The sequence below is a fragment of the Schistocerca americana genome, chromosome 3 (assembly GCF_021461395.2).
Source record: "Schistocerca americana isolate TAMUIC-IGC-003095 chromosome 3, iqSchAmer2.1, whole genome shotgun sequence".
Taxonomy (NCBI): Eukaryota; Metazoa; Arthropoda; class Insecta; order Orthoptera; family Acrididae; genus Schistocerca; species Schistocerca americana.
The window spans coordinates 276836427-276858975 of NC_060121.1; positions in this window are offsets into that span (position 1 = coordinate 276836427).

The following is a 22549-nucleotide window of genomic DNA, read 5'->3' on the forward strand; positions in this document are numbered from 1 at the left end:
TGAAAAGGAAAGTTGCTACTCACCATATAGTGGAGATCCTGAGTCGCAGATAGGCACAACAAAAAGATTGTCACAAATGAAGTGGAGTGTGGTTTGTGTGTGTGTGTGTGTGTGTGTGTGTGTGTGTGTGTGTGTGTGTGTGTGTGTGTGTGTGTGTGTGTGTGTGTTTGTTTGTTTATGTCTATTGTTGATGAAGCCCTTAATGGCCAAAAGCTTGATTTGTGACAGCCTTTTTATTGCGCCTATCCGCAACTCAGCATCTCCGCTGTATGGTGAGCTGCAACTTTCGTTTTCATAATATTGTTACAGTTCATCCTGGATTTTCCATTTTTTGTCCTCTAGTAAGACAATATTCGCCTATGAAAACTATAAAATATGATAAATGTACAATAATATTTCAATCAGTTATGCATAATATAGTAAAACAAAACATGGGTCTCACAGCATTAAAATTACATTTAAAACAGAGTAAGATCTTTACAATAAAAAGAACAATGGAGCAATCCTTGCTATACATTTTCAGTGGCTGATGGTGCTGCATTTTGTACTTTAGGTAGCTAGACCATACATGCAGGACTCAGTGGCTACCTCAATAGATCGTCATAATATTAAAATCTGCATTTTACTTAGAAGTAAACATAGGAAAAATATTTTAATTTGTTGTAAGGTCTTCATATAAGCTTTTTATTTTTCCTATTGTACCATTTGAAGAAGGTTATCTTGGGTCAAAACTTGTTACAACTTTCTACGAAAGTGATTGCATCAAAAATAAACAAAACTTTATTATGAATCAGTCACCATCTTGTTGAAAGAACTATCATTTTTCCAACATCATATTTAATTGGGAGACTGTAGTGAATGGCAGATTTCTTGGTCTAGTGGTGGCAAACCCTTAAAATTACATTAAGACATAACTTGTCGTGTCTGAATTCAAGTACTTAGAAGATATGTTGTTAAAGCCCTGTGAGAATATTAAAATTGGAGTTTTTGTTCAATCTTAGTCTATATAGTGGCCCTAGTGTCATTGGCAATTGAGAGAAACCAAATGTGGTAATCAAAATACACATGTTCCACTCTTGTGGGCTCAAATAAGAGGGGTTAAGTAAACATAAAACTTGGGAAATGAGTGCTGTGAACCAAAGAAGCAAAAATAAGAACATGAAACTTACAACCAACTTCACACAACAGCTACATGATCAATAGTTTTTAGATTATGAAGGAAATTTAGCCAGAACTCTTTTAATTGGAAGGTAGAAATGAAAACATACCACTTGTAATAATATGACCAAGAACACTGGAAAATAGGGGTGAATACATAATAACTGGCATATATCTTAGTGATACTATACAGAGGTACTGCTCAATATTAAAAATCAGTGTAATATAAAACAGTTATCTACATGTTGAAAACAATTCCCCATGACAAAATGGCCTGCATTCCAATAGTGTTGGAGATAATTCCTCCACTTCCTATGACTCTTTGAACATAATGTGCCATCTGTCTTCAGAAGAAAGCACTACAGCAATGTGGAAAAATAATGGCCATTAAGACATAGCATTACACTAATTTCTGAGAAAACTTTGTGCCCTAATTTTTGTTTTACCGTTCTGTAAAGAGTAACTACACATTTTTGGGAAGGTGGGTGTTTTGTACGAAAGCAAAGGACACTTGAATGCCCAGAAAAGATATATCATCAGCCATTTGCCATCCACTACTGATGGATCCTTCTCTAGATTTTTCATTACTTTACAGACTTCAGCCATACACATCAATATTATTCATACGCATTTCCTACTGTCCATTAGGCTGTCATCTATCTTTTCTTGTCTTTTTAAATCCAGCAAAGATCTTCAATGATCCATTTGCCATTTACCTGGCTATATATACGAACCATCTCCATTTCTTTTCCATTTCTGTTATAATAGCATCTTCCAGTCCAGTCTGTTTCCTGGTTTCACTTTTTTTTTTTTTCAATTTTGCACTAATGGTTCCCATCATGCATCTCTCCACTACTCACAAAATGACCCACAATTTGTAAGTGGTTTTCAATTTAAAAGTCCATTTTTCACTATCATAAGTTGAGAGAACAGTAGTACACTGTGTTTTCAAACCTTACTCTTCAAACACATTGTAAGTTTATGGTGCTTCAGACATCTTGCTTGATGATGACGATATGCAGTGCATACATACAAGCACACTCAACTTTCAACAGTTCAAAGCACAAGGGACCTCAGAAAATGTTCCAAATATTGAGAGTTCAGTTTAATGAAATTTTGACTCCTCACAGAGGAAACAAGAAACAATTGAATAAGGGTCTCCCTCCAAATTAAAGTTAAAATATTTTACTATAATTTCAATAACATTTGTATTTCTCTACAAAGCGATAACTAGAAGTCATAATAAAGGGTTTTTTCACGGTTTTATAAAATTTTGTCGTTTTTAAAATTTCAATTGAAGTACTGATACTTCAGAAAATTTTAATTTTATTTTGCAAATAAATGTTAGATGGCTATTAATTTGAAATTTAAAGTGCTTGCAGGCAGTCTGACAGTCAATCTCTTTGTTTTATTGAGTGTACTAATCCACATACCATATGATTTGCTTTATTTACCAAGGTTTTTTCAAGGTACTGGACAGCTATTTTGATTTAGTGAGTTATTTGATTTGTGAAGGTTTAAATTAGCAAGAGCTTCTATATTCCAGTTGGCAAAACTCTTATAAGGACTTCCAATAACATGATCTTGGTTCACTGCTAGGCCACTTGGAGTGCTGCTTGGATTAGATTTACTTTCATTCCAATTGATCTGTGGTGAGGGGGTCCTCCAGGATGTAGAATATGTCAGAAAAACAATAATACATAACAAATATTTACAACTTAAAAAGCTGCAAGTTTATCAATCCTACATCATCTCATTTTGTTGTCAGATGATTTTAAGTCTTCCCTATTTGATTTTGTTTCATAGTACACAGAACTTGGTTTTAACCCAGCATGCTCTAGAATACAACTTCTTCTGTATACTGCACTCTTTAGATTCCACTGTAAATATTTTGTTCATATTCTACTTTCTTCTCACTCACATTCGTAATATTGCATAGAGTAAATGATTCCATATTTGTTTCTATTTCATATAAAACAGAAATTGGGTTTCTCACATAGTGTTCTGTAGATTTATGTTTATTTGTTCCTGCTTACAAATCTGTTTGTGAACAGCTTTATTTAAACGTATTTAAGTATATTGTTCATATTCTACTTTGTTTTTCTTCTGATCAATTTTTTTCATGTATTTAATGGAGAATTCCATGTTAGCAGTTGTTGATATAAATGGTATTTAACTTTATTACATCTTTTGTGGAATGAGTATGAAATTCTGCTTTGAATGGTGTTCCTATTTGCCACTGAATATCCTTTCTAGCATTAGTGACCAGGGCATCTTCCTTTAAAATACGACAAGTGCAACAATAGTTATGCAAATGTGTTCACATATTATTAACAGGTACCACAATAAATACATTTTAACAAAAATGAACAATTTTTGAAAATGTAATATAATTGGATAGTTAAAATATCTACTCAACAAGAGGCAGCAGGAGGACACACATTAAAAAGGTATTACAGTTTGCTAGCTTTTGAAGCCAGTTGCTTCTTCTTCTGGCAGAGGGGTTGAAGGGGAAGGAAGGGGGGGGGGGGGGGTGAAGAAAAATGTACATACAAAATATTTTATCAGATATCAGTGTACCTGGCACAATAACTATTTATACTGTCACTAAGATGACAAAGCATACTCAGTGGCAAAGCAGAACTACATTTTATACATCATCAGTATGAATTATTCTTTTACTTTACTGGTTTCAGTCATAGTGACCATCATAACCAAAATGAAACACATGCTATACACATAAGGTCAAGTACATAGGTTAACAAATAGATCAAGTAATTATGTGAAAGTACTTACAAAATCAGCAAATCAGATGGATAAGCTTCATCTTTCCTTTACATGAACTGAAACTCCCCAAAGTTACAAGATGTTTGTAGAACCATATGTCACACACCTTGACTCTAAACCTGCATGAAGAATTTTATGCTGGTTTAGAACACCAGCACGAAGAATTTTATGCTGGTTTAGAGTCATAGTGTATGGCATTAACTCACAAAAGAAGTATGAAAAACAGAGCTCAAGGACTGATCTCAGATAAACAGAGGCGTGCATATATTCAAAGAAAATAATGCAAAGCTCATCATATCATATCTGATATAAGTTATATACACTGTCAGTAAGTAGAGTGGTGGAAACAGTATAGTCATATCGTAGAAGAACATCATATTACAATGTGGCAGTGTTGTCATCAGTGTTGAGACACACATTATTCATGGAAACATGATGAAATCATCACTCAAAAAGTGGTGGTTACAAATATATACAGATGGGTCCGATGCAATGTAGGATAAGTGATATGCAGGAACCATTGTATGTGTTGTCATAGTCAGAAGCTGTAATCTTGTATAACACTGGTATTATGTTACTACACTATCTCATTGTAACCATGAATAATGTCAAGAACACATTTTTTTCTATTTTGTAAACTTTGATTTATTTGTAGAATGGGAAATACCTGTATGAAAATATCAGAACAAAATGTTTACTTGAAATGTAAGAGCATTAACTACACAAAACAACCATCCAAGATTTTATTATAGTATGAACATAACTCACCGGCAGGAACCATTTAAATTACAGATACTATATTACTTAAGCTACCAGTTACTCATGACATAAACTTCAACCACCATTGAACTACAGTTTGGGCGCTATTTTCACTAATAAAGAACAGCTAAGCTCCTGTCAGGATTAACAATATTGCAATTATATGCTTGTTATTCATTTGGGGAATCATAGACCAAATGAAAAAGGTCATAAACCTATTCAGTTAAGCTTAAGAATATAGTAAAATTCTCTATAAATGTTAGATTGAAAACTTTCATCACTTTACAATACTGCCAGGTTGATATTGGACAACACATGAGCCTATGTATGGTGGTCACTAGAGAAAGGTAATGTTTACCAACAACAACAAACTGAAGTTGCAATATCATATGATTTAAAACACAAACACTAGTCAGTTATTTTGTACCTAAACCTTGAGAGCTAGTCAGCGAAATTACAAACATCAAGTGCTTAAACCTCAATATATGGACAAATTTTTACATCAGATATCATAAATGTCAAAATTAATTTTGTTCCCCAAAATTAAAACATTGATACATATGTAGGACGACACATATCAGTACAAGACTACAAAAACGATATGTTATGTTATCATATATATGTACTATAATACTTAGGCATATAAGCCTGTAAAAACCGTGTGTTTAATCTGTATGAAAGGGCATAAACTACACAAATAGAAAAAATTTACAACTATGTCATAGTACAACTATAGGCCTCATACAACAATCACAAATTATATTGTTACACAGCTTACACCTCAGGTGCAATCAGTTATCATGTATCCTAGACCTCAAGCATTGGTCATTTAAATTACAAACATCAACCAATCTAAACCTTTGTACACAGCTGACTTAAACATACGACATAAGACAAGTAATTTGCAGGGACCACTGTATATATAAATATTGGTTTTCATGAAAAATTATACATAATTTTCAATTCCTTTCAGAATTATATATAAAGCAATACAATAAATGTTATTCAGCTGATATAGTAAAATAAAAAATTTGTTCTTCCTATAATAGGAATAATTAAACAAGAAAAATCACAGGATAGTGTTAACTTCATTTGGTATATTTTGGTTTGCTTGAATTGTATAGATGATCTGTAATATTGTGTATTGCTAAAACAATATTTTAAAGCCACATAGCTGTTTCAAAGCTTTCAGTTTACAGAAATAGTCAATCTGACCACTGTGAAGGTAGGAACTAATATTCTCAAAGTGATATAACATACTTCAGTGGCTCTACACAAATTTAGGATGTAACGTGATTCTAGAAGAAACAAAATGATACTTGACATTACGTAGTTGATCTAACTTGAATATGTAAACTGGATCACATGACACTTGTGTAACAGATCACCAAAACATAATCAAAAGTATCCATACCATTCTTTCCTTCCCATGCTCTAAGTCTGAGGCATAAGGTGCATTCTAAAATAATTGACTGAAAAGACAAAACTGAACAATTCTCCCTGTTAATAAGAGATTGCAGGTGACAAAGAAATACCCATCACACAGAATGACAATGACATTTGCTAGGAAACAATCTGTACAAATAAAGTTTTAAGTTCCCTCCCTGATCTCAATGTTAATGAAATCATTTTCAGCTGGTGCACCTTATGTGATATCAACTGTCCATCACAAATGCTGGTTGATATGGCACTATGCTGGGTATTCATTTATAAAATATGAGTAAAAAGCTGATATATTTGTTTTATTTCAGGAGCAGAGATCAACCGCAACAGTAGTAACTTCACTAATGCCAAAATTCTACATTCATAGCAATATAGTGTACATGGCTGTTTAAGACTCCTAAAGACCATTTCGAGATCCACTCTGAAGTCCCGCAATATACATCTGGCAAATGTCCCTGAACACATCAAGGAAGCCAAGAGCAGGAAACTACAGCAATATTTTACAAGAACTATTGAGTTCATTGATGTTAACTGAATTTTAATTGATATTGTAGCAATGTATTGTGTAAAGTAAACACATGAGTAATTCAAGACACATCAAAAACAGAAAACATTCAGTATCACTTATTTTGGTAGGAGCACCCATTTTGAGTAAACTCTATAGCATGACTGATTACAAGGGACAACATACAAATTTGAGCACTCTGTATCAATGTAAGACTCCTTTCCATCAGATAGTCTTTGAACTTCTTTGGCAAACTAGTGTCAGATACACTATCATGTAGGATTTTTGGCAAAATTCTTAGTAACTTGACACCTGACTATAGAGGTCCTATTTCAAGGATTATCAGTTGGTGGATTATGTGTTGTGTGTGTCTACACTAGCATTTCAATCCATTAATTCAAGAAGGCACTATTTGCAAATGGCAAGTTTGTGAGCTCAATAAATATAATAAAAAGTGCACAGAAAAGGTATCATATTTGCAAAAAGTTTATCAATTACCATGACAATGTGTGTATTACATTTTGTATTATGGTGCATTGAAGGTGAAAACATGAACACTCGTGGGTGATTTCAGAACCCAAGTCAGCATCACACACAAAAAAATGGATAACTTTTGTTCACCTAAAAAATCTGCAACAAAGGGTCCTATGTGTTTCAGATTCAAGATAATAGACCAAAGTAACAATTTGAGTGCTGACCCCAAGCAGAAAATTTTGGTATGTGCGAAATGTGATGACAAGTTACACCAAAAACAAACAAACAAAGATTGCATTAACAAGACTGTTACTGTGCTAAAACATAAATATGAAGTGTTACATAAGCAACAAGAGATAGTGAAGTGTAGCTGTATGCTGTGTGTAACAAACAAAGTGTACAAACAAAGAAAGTGGACAGTGCATTGCCTCAAAATATTGCTTTGGGAGCTGATTTTGTGACAAATACTGTAAAACTGTAAAATCCAGAATTAGGTGTAGGCATTGCAGAAGAAGACTTCATTTTGGCTGTGGAAATGTCACCCTCAGTAAATAATGACGAAAACTTTGCCCTGAAATGGATATGCAATGATTGTACATAGTATAATGCTCCAACTAAACTGTCTCATGCTAAAGAATTAGCAAAACCATCTACCAGATCTGAAACAGATAGGACAGCACCATTTATACATTGGAATAAAATGAACAACAGATTTGTAAAGTGCTCCAAAAGTAATAATCATCTTCCAAAACCAATTCATAAACAGCTTATTACTGACAGGAACCCTCATGAAGATACACAAAATATTAAGGATGATCTGATGCAGCCTGATAAATTTGTGAATAAAGTGCAAGCCAAGAACACAGTAAATATTATAGTAACCCTTGGCTGTGTGCACCAAGAGCGTGATTGATTTCTGCAAATTAGAGTAACAACTGTTTGTTTACTGGCTTTTAGTGAAACTCAGTACAGCTTTGCAGGATGAAAGTCCACACATGGGTACAACTGAAATGTCCTTATGTAATGCTGCATAGTGGAGGACATTATTATGAAGTCCATGATCGTCAGTATGGTGATGAGTTGATAAAGCGAGCTCTCCAGAGCAGTTGTTGAATGTGTGACAAAGCAAGCTGGGATATTTTTACTTCCCTTCTTGTTTTGTCACCTGCCTCCTTAAAATTCATTTTTTAAATTTTTGAATTAATTAATATTAACATAAGTGAGTATAATCTGCATTGTCACAAAAAAGAAATGTTAGCCCTCAGTTTTAAAGAATATGGCATCAGATCTAAGTTTGTGCTTAGTTTCAGGTATGTAATTGATTTTCGAATTTATTTTGATGATTACCAGTTAATATCTTTTGTATCCTTTTGTTAAAGGGTGAAAACAGTAATAGTTTCATAACTTAAATTCTATTGTTAACTTATAAACAAATATAAATTCTGTACTAATTATAAACATTTGGAGGAACAACTAATAGTATTCTTAAAGGATCTATTTGGCTCTGTTCGAAAACATGTGAGCAAAGCCACCCTTAATTAATTCCAAAGTAATTAACAGTTTTGTTAAAAGTATTATTTCCGTAACTATATATGTTATCTTCATGATTTAAACAAATAATTTGGCTTCACCCTTGTAGTAGAAGAAACTGTTAAAAAGAACCAATTTTTCAATGTATTCAGTTAATTTAATGAGTTAAGTTTTAACTGTAATTTCTGTAAATTTAATTTCGAACACTGTGTAGTTTCAGTACCTATTATTGTGAGGATATATATGGGCCCAAATGTTGGTATCAAGACAGTCAGTCCACGGCCAAGTTTCAGACAGGAAAACTGTGTTGGTTACAACAACAACGATGCATCATCTTAACTGTGAACTAAGTGTAACACAATTAGGCTGTGTGTTAAAACAATGACAGTGTCTGTTCCATATGCACTTTGTTAGTCTTAAAGAACTGTGTGGTTAGGTTTTTACTGCTCGTAGATGTACAATAGTAAACTATTGTTGCAGTATGTGGATGTTCACCTGAAAACTATTAATGAGGCTTATCAAAAGTTAACAATAGTGCACTTGGCCATATTAAATGTGTATACGGAGGGTTATGAACAGTGAAAGTAAACAACTGTGAAATACAAATGTGCACCTGTCAGCTACATCATTTAAAGTAGTCTGTGTCTGATTTCCGACCCCCATTTTTCAGCCAGTATAGCAACGCAGTACGTTGACACCAAGGACAACAAACGAAGAAATAAAGTGAGTGAATTTCACAAATGACAGTGGCTTTAATCCTAATGAAGGCTGCAGGTCTGGTACTGTGGGGCCTTCTGGAGTGGCTGACATATAGCCAGTGCCTGTGATCCTGGTGAAGGCATGAAACGGCACATGATAGGTAGTGGCATCAGGAGGTGTTATGGTTCAAAGCATAGACTTCAGAGTGGCTGGTGGTTGGTTTGGAGCCTGAAGATGTACTGGCCATTGAGGGGCTGAGCAGTGACGTAAGTACCCACCAGTGGAAGAAAACAGGTGTTGATGTCCCATGTACACAAGACTGCATGGATGCAAATAGGAGCCAGTGACTGCTGCACTGTTTACCGCAACCTGTATGCTACATATAGACATGGTTTGCACCCACATATGCTATGGTGGCTGCAGTAGGCTTGACAGTAGGCAGATCTGTTGACTAACAACTTGCAGTGGCCATGCCTGGCCCATGAAACATATCACATGTGTTGTAGCCAAACATGCTGGGGTTTATCCCTGCATATATTACACTCCTCTCCCAATGATGGAAATGGTGCAACAATCTTAGAGAAGCATAGCATTCAGGGTAGGATGCACTGAGTAGCCACCAGAATAGACTAACAAGGCAACCAGACAATGAACAGGAAAAGCGTATGGGAAAGGCAATGGGCTGCCTTAGGAGGAGACAGGAAAGGTGTGGGTGGAGGCAGGGTCATTAGTGAAAGGTCTAGGAAGGCTGCAACCCAAGCCCAGAAGAACATACAATGGAAACGCCAGTGCCGCTGGACATTGGACAGCATCAGGAGAGGTGGCAGTGGGACAATGGTGACAACTTCCAGGAACCTTAATGAGAGTGAGTCACAACAGGGCCAGTGATAACAGTCAAGGAGGCTACTTGATCTGATGTGGAGGCAGTGATGGTATTTGAAGGGCTAGCTGTGATAGAGCTGATGACAACTGTGGAGGAGGTCATGTGGTCAGCTATGGAGACAGCTACAACAATGGGAACAAGTGGGTTGGCCATTACACCACCTGCTTGTGAGCAAGCTTTGGTGTCAGAAGGGCTGGCAAGGATAGGAGGGCCAGCTGTGACAGAACTGGCAAAGACAGGAGGGTTGGCCATGAAAGAGCCGATGATGAAAGGATCAGCATCACATGCAATGGCTGGGTGGTACTAGAGTGATTGATATAGAACACTGAACAAGAATGTAGTGCCACACAGCTTGACAAAATTGCTCCAAAAGGATGGCAGGTGACTCAGCCTTCTGTGCTGCAGAAAAAACTGGGGAACCTAATTGAGCCAAATGGCACTCTGCAGTGGATCCTGAAGTAATAAAAGCTGCAGTGTGTGAGAATACACTGCTAGCAAACTAGAATCTGAACGCACACTAAAATATGAGAAGTACAAAGATTGACAATAATATGCAAGAGAATGCACTGAGGGACAATAGAGAAACAGACTACCTGAACTGAGACAACCAAGTGACTGAAAACAGCTATGGTATACAAGAAATTAACAGTCCAGTACACAGAGGACACACTCACATTGTAGTAAAACATGACCAGTTCTGGTTTGATATGTGGTTAGACACACTTGTAGGATTTGAATGTTGACTGGCATAGCACAAGGATATGAGTACACTGCCCCACCAAGATTCCTAACACACAAGCATGATTGATGTGGTTGAAAAACACACAAATAACTGGGAAGGATGAAACATGGCTCCAGCAAAATGAATGAAGAGGCAGCAGGAAACACTAGAACACACAACAAGATGCAGCCTCATTATCCTTATCCTGTCCAGGCACTCCATCCATGGGAAGAGGGTAGGCCACGGATGCATCATCAATGTAAAATGATAACATGGAATGCCAGCATCAGGATTGGCATGGTGGGTGGGAGGTGGCTGGGCAGTGGGCGAGAGAATGAGCTGGCACAGAAACCAGTGAACCTTGAGTAAGTGCTGGAGTGGGTGAATCTTGAGCAGGTGCACCACTTAGAATCCACACAAACTACAGTAATCCTTGGCTGAGTGATATATATTCATGTGTTAGAGTAACCATTGTTTGGAAAAACAAACCATCATTATAACAATCCACAGGACACCAAAAGTAAACATCCCAAAGATAATTTTTCAACTAGAAACTGTCCTTACAAAACATTAAAATTGCAATTATAAAACTATTGGATGTGGAAATTTTAACATTGAATTTCTGCCAATAAACAGTCCACAATAATCTGAAAATGGTAGCCTCTTCGTTCAGTATTTTTTTTCCAGTCTGTAGCCAAAACTGTAGGAATAAAAAACACTCAGCCTCTCTCAGAAGTCATGAAACTATTCAATCTTACGGAGCATACACCCATGATTCACAGAACATCAAATCCACAATGTGTAATGAAATTATAAACCTCATAAGATATTCACAACATTTATTGGCCTATCTCTGCTGCCAGTTCTTTTCAAAAACATTTGTTAGGGTAACGTACAACAGGCTATGTGGACATGTAAAACAAAGGACTAAATGATGCCTTCCCAGTTTTTCTTTCACAAAGGGCTCTCCCCAGAGCTAGCAACATTCAGTCTTATTAAAGAAAGTCTAGATGAACTGAATTTTAGAAGTTATCTTGTGGGAATTATCTGTGATCTCACTAAAGCTTTTGACTGTGTAACACATTACCAGTAGCAAAGATATTCCTATGCTATGGTATCAAAGACCAACCACTAGCTTGTCTAGAATCTTGCTTATGTAACAGAAAACAAAGAGCTGTCCTAACAGATGCAGGTGAAACAATAAAATCAGATTGGGGGACTACCGAATACAGTATTCCCTAAGACTCAGTCATTGGACCAATCTTCTTAGTGTACATTAATGACCCACCAGTATCAGTAATTACAACGCAAATATAGTATGTCTTGTTGATGATACAAATATCTTGATCAATGACATGAAACCCTGACTGCAGGTTACAACTGAAACAATAACTCATTTAGTATATAAATGGTTCACAGCATATAGTCTATCATGAAATCTTTCGAAAACAAACCTAAATCAGTTTCAGATGCCAAATAAGAAACTACAAGTGCTTGAAATGGATATCAGCAGTTATAAATAAATGAAACTACACATAGAATATTTCTTGGCATACAAATGAATAATCAGTTAAGAAGGAGCACACATGTAATTGCTTGTTCAAGAAAATAAGCTCGGCATGCTTTGCACTAAGAGCTATTTCACCCTTAGTTGACAGGCAAAGTACAATGTTATCATATTTCACATATTTCTACTCTCTGGTCTCATATGGTACAATATTCTGGAGAAATGCTGCAGAAGTGGAACAAGTTTTTATACTATAAAAACAAGCTGTGAGGCCGATCTGTGATGCCATATATCAGACATCCTGTAGGCACCTGTTTAAGAAGACCCTTGGGATATTGACACTCAAAAGTCAGTATATATATGCAATGGTGACATCTGAATAAACAACAACTTTTTTCCAAATTAACAGTGACATTCACAATCATGCCACAAAGCAGAAGAGAAGCTTGCACAAAGACTAAACAACTTTCAGTATAGCACATAATGGAGTTATCCAGTGTTAAATAAAGGTTTACAGTAAGTTCCAACTGAATATAAAAAGGAAAACTGACAACCTTTATATAATAAAGAGGAAACTAAAAGATTTCCTCATAATCATACAGTATACAACCTAAATGAAGTTTTAGAGCTACTAAGTTATATAAAAGATTTGTTGTATGTTGTGGTCCTCAGTTCAGAGACTGGTTTGATGCAGCTCTCCATGCTACTCTATCCTGTGCAAGCTTCTTCATTTCCAAATACCTACTGCAACCTACAACCCTCTGAATCTGCTTAGCATCTTCATCACTTGGTCTCCCTCAACAATTTTCCCCCTCCACACTGCCCTCCAATACTAAACTGGTGATCCCCTGACACCTCAGAACATGTCCTACCAACTGGTCCCTCCTTCTAGTCAAGCTGTGCCACAAATTCCTTTTCTCCACATGATCTACCCATCTAATCTTCAGCATTCTTCTGTAGCACCAAAATTCAAAAGCTTCTATTCTCTTCTTGTCTAAACTATTTATCGTCCACGTTTCACTTCTGTACATGGCTACACTCCAGTCTACATTTTATATCCTCTCTACTTTGACCACCATCAGTTATTTTGCTCCCCAAATAGCAAAACTCATTTACTACTTTAAGTGTCTCATTTACTAATCTAATTCCCACAGCAGCACCGAATTTAATTCGACTACATTTTTTTTATCCTCATTTTGCTTTTATTGATGTACATCTTATATCCTCCTTTCAAGACACTGTCCATTCTGTTAAATTGCTCTTCCAGGTCCTTTGCTGTGTCTGACAGAATTACAATGTCATCAGAAAACCTCAAAGTTTTTATTTCTTCTCCATGGATTTTTATTCCTACTCCAAATTTTTCTTTTGTTTCCTTTACTGCTTGCTCAATATATAGATTGAATAACATTGGGGATAGGCTACAACTCTGTCTCACTCCTTTCTCAACCACTGCTTCTCTTTCATGCCCCTTGACTCTTATAACTGGCATCTGGTTTCTGTACAAATTGTAAATAGCCTTTCGCTCCCTGTATTTTACCCCTGCAACCTTCAGAATTTGAAAGAGAGTATTCCAGTCAACATTGTCAAAAGTTTTCTCTAAATCCACAAATGCTAGAAATGTAGGTTTGCCTTATTATAAATGATGCTGCAATACTGTTTGGTAATGCTTTTAATATCATATATCTTAGATGTAATATTCTGAACATGGGCTCCCTTGTTTTAGAGTGACTGAAACCAGGTCACTCAGCTTCAGGCAGCAAGTGTTTTAAGCCCAGCCGCTGGTAACATCAGCAATCTAACAACAGAATGCCTGCAGGTATTGGAGAAGGCAGTTTCATCCCAAGCTTACTGGGATGCCATCCTGCTGTATACTCATTTCTACCCTTCCATACTTGTGAAAAATTCTGTGGCTTCCATATTAATTTAATAGAAGTATGTTCTGTAATATTTAATGTTACATGCATAGAAGAGTGCTCCCTTCCAGGAGTTAATTTGTTCGATTTTGTGAACATACAAGGGATAATGGTTCAATACATTTAAAGAATGGTCATCTGAACAACATTCACAATAAATGTAAAACTTGTGGAGATAACATAATGAATGCTATAAATGACTTGCTGATATAAAAACAAGGTCTGTTCAGTAAATAATTAGAAACATTGCACAAAAATGCAATAGTTTGACAAGGACTGTACTTCGCTATTATTTTTTGGGAGTATCCTAGAGCTATTATAACATGGGGCTGGCACGTCTTCCTCACGAACAGGATGCTGTGAATCACTAAGACAAGATGGCAGTACCATTTTGGGTTTGCACCAACACAGAGCAATGGAGTGTATCTGAGACGGGTATTATGATTAATCAAGGAAAATCTCCAGTTGGGAAATGGGGCCAAATTAGTTGGTTACTGTCGAGTTGCAATTTACAATTTCTTTATTGATTACTTCAATCATTAAATGTCATTTATTTATCACTTGACCAGGAACAGACCCAAAAAAGCTAGTAGGCATGAGTGCCTTTTCAAAACAATTTACTTTACAGTTAATGGCCAAGCCATTTTACTCAAAACCAACTTTTATAAAATATTTGATAACAAATCAAAATTTTCCAAGTAATGAAATTTGAAACTTTACGTTACCATTAATAGCCAAGCCAATTTACTTAAAACAGACTTTGATAAAGCATTTAATAACAAAATTAAAACTTTCCAAGTAATGAAACAAAAAACCACTAATTTGCATACAATTTCGCTACCAAACATGTAGGGAGCCAACTTCTTTTAAACCTTGGCACAACAAGATATTAAATTACAAGGGCTTGCTAACAGGGAGGCAGAACTAGCATTTTCAAAGGATGCCAAGTTGATTAAAACAACCAAAGTAAAGATACAGTCATTCACCTTTTACAATAACTAACAATTTTAAAGCCACGTAATTTTAAAAACCCACCAATTTAAGGCAAAATTAACCTTTTTAAACAGTGGCCAAAAACAGTCAGAGTAAAGTACAACCATTTAAGATTTTACAATAACTAACAACTTTAATACCATATCCTGCCACCAAAATGTCCTGGGATAGAAATAATCAACCGACCAGGTGTAAGGGCAGCCACAATTGTCTCCTGAAGGATGCTCAGGCTAGAAGCGGACTAACAGACCCAAACGCCTCACATTCAGCAATCACATCGACCTCACACGAGGCCAGGGGAGGAGGAGGAGGAATCAAATAAGGAACCATAATCCCTGCCCAATAATACACTTCCTCCCAGGCAGTACTAATAAGAAGCCAAAAGAACACTGTCTCTAATTACACCAGTGACAGGGACAGGAAACCCGAACGCAGGAGGCCACAAGGCAGAAATAACATTGGTTGCACAAACCAGGTCTTCAGTTAACATCTAAACCTTTAACCAACTTAACTTGCAGTTTATCAGAGAAACATCAGGTGAACTCTGATGCAAAGGTTCCTCACACCCGACCGTGTACACATCGCCAGCGTACCCAACTGGGCAGTCACGCAGTCATGCGCTCTGTCACCGGAGCTCTCATCTTCTCTGCACACATGGCGGCAAAATACCACTCCTCAGGTTAGGCAAGTTACTAGTCCATCATTCCTGCCTCCAGACAGAAAATTTAAAGACATCCATTGCCGCTTCCACCAAGTAGTGACTCGGAACCACAGCCATGGCCCCCGGGTGCTCACAGCAAGAGCTTACAGCCTTGTCCCCGTCAACTCATTCCACCCATCTCGCACCACCAGGATAGACCACGCGGCTTCTCGGAACAACAGCCAACCCTCCACCGCCACGCCACACCGCGGTCTCATCGTACAACATTCTCTAATTCCCGATTTTAAAAACTGACCGACTGACTCGTCACCGCTAGGCAACCAACCGGCCATCCCCCTAAAGATTTTATACCCTTACACAAGGCTAACAATAAGCAATGACTCGAAGATCAATAAGACCAGACACGCCGACAGAGAGGAATCTCAACAGAATCGTACGCAGCATAACGATAAATATTAAAGAATCAATTAATGATGGAATGGAAGGACTCAGAACTATCTTTACAGCACGATATATGTTGAGAGCCAACACATGGCTCAGTATCAGAAACCCCTTCTCTGTTACTATTAAAAATCATCAAGTGTTCTCTTGAAAATTTTTAGGAATTCTGTCACTAAGTGTGTGCATCCATTTTAAGCAAGAATGGAAGTTTGAGATAACAATGAAAACTAGAAAAATGTACTCATCTAGTTTTTGCAGATCTTTGTCAAAATTATTGCTCATACAATAGTTGTTTTTGTGTAGTAGGCATGATGGATTCAGTTCTTTACATACTCCTCCATAACTCAATGTAACACTGCTACTTCCATTGATACTGCATAACTGGCAAATACACAATTATTATTGTTTGTTCCACACAAATCAACAAGTGCAGCAATACATAAAGTCACAATTCACACCAATCTTTAACAACCGAAGCATCTCATACAATTCAAATACTGCTTTCATAAATATTTTACAAATAATTCAAATATGAATGATGACAACAGTTTTAAATTATGATTCAACAATGGGAAATACACGATGGAATGTTACAATGTTATGAAAATAATAGTTGCTACTTACCATATAGCAGAGATATTGGATCGCAGATAGGCACAACAAAAAGTCTATCACGAAATGAGCTTTCGGCTAACAAGACCTTTGTTGAAAACATACAATAGACACACACTCGTGCAAATGCAGCTCACATGCACATGACCACATTTCCCATTTCAGGGCACAGTGAAAGGTAATTAAGTGCTCCAGTCCTGGGTGATACTGAGTTGCGAGGGCAATACTCCTCTGTGGCCAGATGGTGGGACTTTGGGAGGTGGTGGGTGTCTGGAAAGATAAGGCATGGGAGATTTGTTTTTGTACAAGGCTGGGAGGATAATTACAGTCTGTAGAGGCCTCAGTGAGACTCTTTGTACATTTCAAAAGGTACCACTCATTACTGCAGATGCAATGGCCACAGGCAGTTAGGATGTATGGAAGGGAATTCTTGGCGTAGAATGGGTGGCAGCTGTTGAAGCTTGTGACTCAGTATCACCCAGGACTGGAGCAACTGAATTACATTCTCCATCAGGGTTTTGACTACCTCTCATCATGCCCTGAATTGAGAAATATCTTACTCACTATCCTTCCCATCACTCCCACAGTGGTATCCGACCACTCACCAAACCTACACAATATTTTTGTCCATCTCCATACAACCACTGCTCTCAATCCCTTGCCTCAGGGCTCATATCCCTCTAAGAGGCCTAGATGCAAGACCTCTCCCATAGAACCTTCCCACCACCACCTACTCCAGTCTGATCACAAACATCACCTATCCCATCAAAGATAGGGCTATCTGTAAAACCAGTCATGTGATCTAACAGCTAAGCTACAGCCACTGTGCTCCATTCTACATGCACATGACATCAAAGAAGCTGTCGGTCTGCATGAAAGGCCATTGACAAACTGTAGTCAAGAAACAGCTGGACCATCCTGCTGCAGGACATGCTGCCAAACACGACGTTCTTCATTGCAATGACTGCTTCATAGCTTGTGCCATGTGGATCCTTCCCATCAATTTCTGAATACCACAGATGGGAACTCTCCCTGTAATATATCTTTTTTCTTGTAACCCTTCTGGCATCAGCCTTCGTTAATCATTGTCCTTACCCATCTAGACACTCCCCTATTCCCATTGCAGCACTACAAAGCCCTCTATTCATCCAACCTACAAAATCTGTTTACTTCTCTCCTTTTCCACCCCCCCCCTCCCCCCCTTTCCTCTCTCCCCCACCCACTGTCTAACCTCCCAACTGCAGCTAGCTGCCCTACCCTCTCCTCACCTCCTTGTCAGATGCCCACCCCAACCCTTCTATCCCTCCCCCTCCCTGGCCACGCCTCCTCCTCACCCCCAACCAGTTGCCTCCCCCCTCATGCACTGCTGCTCACAGTCTGGCTTCAGCTGCCAAAGACTGTGGTCATGTATGTGACAGTTGCATATGCGTGAGTGTGTGAGTATGTGTCCATTATCTATTTTCAACAAAGGCCTTATTGGCCAAAGTTCATTTTGCGACAGTCTCTTTGTTGTGCCTATCTGTGACTTATCATCTCCACTATGTGCTGAGGAGCAACTATTCTTTCATAATTTGTCAAATTATTATTACAATTTTAAATTAATTTGCTAATAACTTTTGTGTTATTATAATACAGCAGGTCTGTTTATGAAAATATACGAAAATTATTTTGGTTTCTAGATCACAAAAAGCAATTCCAACTTATTATGTCATAAATTTAAGATGAGTATCAAATTCTACAATAGGAGGGAGAGATAAGCCCTGACTAGTTCCACTACAAGTGCTATTAGATTTCTGTTTACTTATATATTTATTTATTACATTCTTTGCAGAGAGCCAACAAAGATGATGACTTTTGCAAATGCCAGTGCTGTTTTACATAATTTTGAGAATTTATTCTAAAATACAAACAAAGCAGATAGTTAAATTGACAAAACTGCAAAGCCACAAAATTAGGTACCCAATTAAAATATGTCTAATTTCCAACAAAGACTGTAATATCACATGATTTCAAGTGAAAATTCAGAAAGTGAGTACAAACATTTCTTTGTTATAATAATATAAGTTCCTTTTGAAGATGTTTCCATCATGCACATGTAAGTCTTTTGGCAGTTTGTTAAACCAGATTTGACCATTGATGTATAGGGTATGGTTTATTATTTTTATTTAGTTCTGTACATAAAGTAATTATTTTTATTTCTAGTATTGTGATTTGTATGTTACTGCATTTTCTAGAATCTTTTTGATGATGTACAAAAAGTAAAATTACCTTCTATAAACGCAGGGAATATACTGTAAGGTACTTATGTTGCACAAAAACCTCTCTACGAGAATTATGATGATGTAAACCATGCATTATTCTACTTGCCTTCTTCTGCAGCAACATTAATCTATTGAGGAGTGTATCTGCAGGAGAGTCCCATAGTGCGATACCATAATTTAGTAAAGGATATATTGTTCCACAGCAGGCAGTTTTGATAGTACGGTTTGTAACTATTTTTGATAGGTGACTGAGTAGATATAATCCCCTACTAATCCTCCCACATACATAGTTAATATGATTTGACCATTGCAAGTTTTCATCTCAGTCTAGGTCTAAGAATTTGCAACTATTAATGTACATTGCTGCAATTCCACATATATTATTTATAGAGATACGGTTAGAGTTCACAGTCTTAAATGATAATAATTGCAATTTGTCAACATTTACATTTATATGCTTAATTATATTTATTACTCCATCTGTTGCAGCGGATGTAAGTTCACAGGTATTTTTCCCAAAAAACAACAGTGTTGTGTCACCTGCATAACTCATTATTTTGGAGTTTTATGACTGAGTGGCATCATTGACATAGGCTGAGAAGAGACTGGGGCCAAGACTGGTGGACTCCTTGTTTCACTGTTTCACAAGAAGTATGGGAACGTCTTTGATTCATAATCAAAACGTCTTTGGTCCCGGGTTCGATCCCCGCCACTGCCTAAATTTTAATAAATAATCAGCATTGGCGGCCGAAGACTTCCGGCATAAGAAGTCAGCCTCATTCTGCCAATGGCCTTGTCAAAGAGGGCGGAGGAGCGGATAGAGGTTCAGGGCACTCTCTTGTCCTAGGGGTGGGAAATTGCTCCTAAAGCCGGAAGAATCAGCAATTATCATCGACATGAGGATGCAGAAGGCAATGGAAACCACTGCATTAAAGACACGTAACGTGTATCCACAGGACACATGGCATATAATTGAAGAAGTGTCATGATGATCTCTCCATTGGCAAAAGATTCCGGAATACCCCCCATTCGGATCTCTGGGAGGGGACTGCCAAGGGGGAGGTTACCATGAGAAAAAGATTGAATAATCTACGAAAGGATAACGTTCTACGAGTCGGGGCGTGGAAGTCAGAAGCTTGAACGTGGTAGGGAAACTAGAAAATCTGAAAAGGGAAATGTAAAGGCTCAATCTAGATATAGTAGGGGTCAGTGAAGTGAAGTGGAAGGAAGACAAGGATTTCTGGTCAGATGAGTATCGGGTAATATCAACAGCAGCAGAAAATGGTATAACAGGTGTAGGATTTGTTATGAATAGGAAGGTAGGGCAGAGGGTGTGTTACTGTGAACAGTTCAGTGACCGGGTTGTTCTAATCAGAATCAACAGCAGACCAACACCGACAATGGTAGTTCAGGTATACATGCCGACGTCGCAAGCTGAAGATGAACATATAGAGAAAGTGTATGAAGATATTGAAAGGGAAATGCAGTATGTAAAGGGGGACGAAAATCTAATAGTCATGGGCAACTGGAATGCAGTTGTAGGGGAAGGAGTAGAAGAAAAGGTTACAGGAGAATATGGGCTTGGGACAAGGAATGAAAGAGGAGAAAGACTAATTGAGTTCTGTAACAAGTTTCAGCTAATAATAGCGAATACCCTGTTCAAGAATCACAAGAGGAGGAGGTATGCTTGGAAAAGGCCGGGAGATATGGGAAGATTTCAATTAGATTACATCATTGTCAGACAGAGATTCCGAAATCAGATACTGGACTGTAAGGCATACCCAGGAGCAGATATAGACTCAGACCACAATATAGTAGTGATGCAGAGTAGACTGAAATTCAAGACATTAGTCAGGAAGAATCAATACGCAAAGAAGTGGGATGCGGAAGTACTAAGGAATGATGAGATACCTTTGAAGATCTCTAACGCTATAGATACAGCAATAAGGAATAGCGCAGTAGGCAGTACAGTTGAAGAGGAGTGGACATCTCTAAAAAGGGCCATCACAAAAGTTGGGAAGGAAAACATAGGTACAAAGAAGGTAGCTGCGAAGAAACCATGGGTAACAGAAGAAATATTTCAGTTGATTGATGAAAGGAGGAAGTACAAACGTCTTCCGGGAAAATCAGAAATACAGAAATACAAGTCACTGAGGAATGAAATAAATAGGAAGTGCAGGGAAGCTAAGACGAAATGGCTGCAGGAAAAATGTGAAGACATCGAAAAAGATATGATTGTCGGAAGGACAGACTCAGCATACAGGAAAGTCAAAACAACCTTTCGTGACATTAAAAGCAACGGTGGTAACATTAAGAGTTAAAATGCAGAGGAGAGAGCTGATAGGTGGAAAGAATACATTGAAAGCCTCTATGAGGGTGAAGATTTGTCTGATGTGATAGAAGAAGAAACAGGAGTTGATTTAGAAGAGATAGGGGATCCAGTATTAGAATTGGAATTTAAAAGAGCTTTGGAGGACTTACGGTCAAATAAGGCAGAAGGGATAGATAACATTCCATCAGAATTTCTAAAATCATTGGGGGAAGTGGCAACAAAATGACTATTGACGTTGGTGTGTAGAATATATGAGTCTGGCGATATACCATCTGACTTTTGGAAAAGCATCATCCACACAATTCTGAAGATGGCAAGAGCTGACAAGTGCGAGAATTATCACACAATCAGCTTAACAGCTCATGCATTGAAGCTGCTTACAAGAATAACATACAGAAGAATGGAAAAGAAAATTGAGAATGAGCTAGGTGATGATCAGTTTGGCTTTAGGAAAAGTAAAGGGACAAGAGAGGCAATTCTGATGTTACGGCTAATAATGGAAGCAAGGCTAAAGAAAAATCAAGACACTTTCGTAGGTTTTGGCGACCTGGAAAAAGCGTTCGACAATATAAAATGGTGCAAGCTGTTCGAGATTCTGAAAAAAGTAGGGGTAAGCTATAGGGAGAGAGGGGTCATATACAATATGTACAACAACCAAGAGGGAATAATAAGAGTGGACGATCAAGAACGAAGTGCTCATATTAAGAAGGGTGTAAGACAAGGCTGTAGCCTTTCACCCCTACTCTTCAATCTGTACATCGAGGAAGCAATGATGGAAATAAAAGAAAGGATCAGGAGTGGAATTAAAATACAAGGTGAAAGGATATCAATGATACGATTCACTGATGACATTGCTATCCTGAGTGAAAG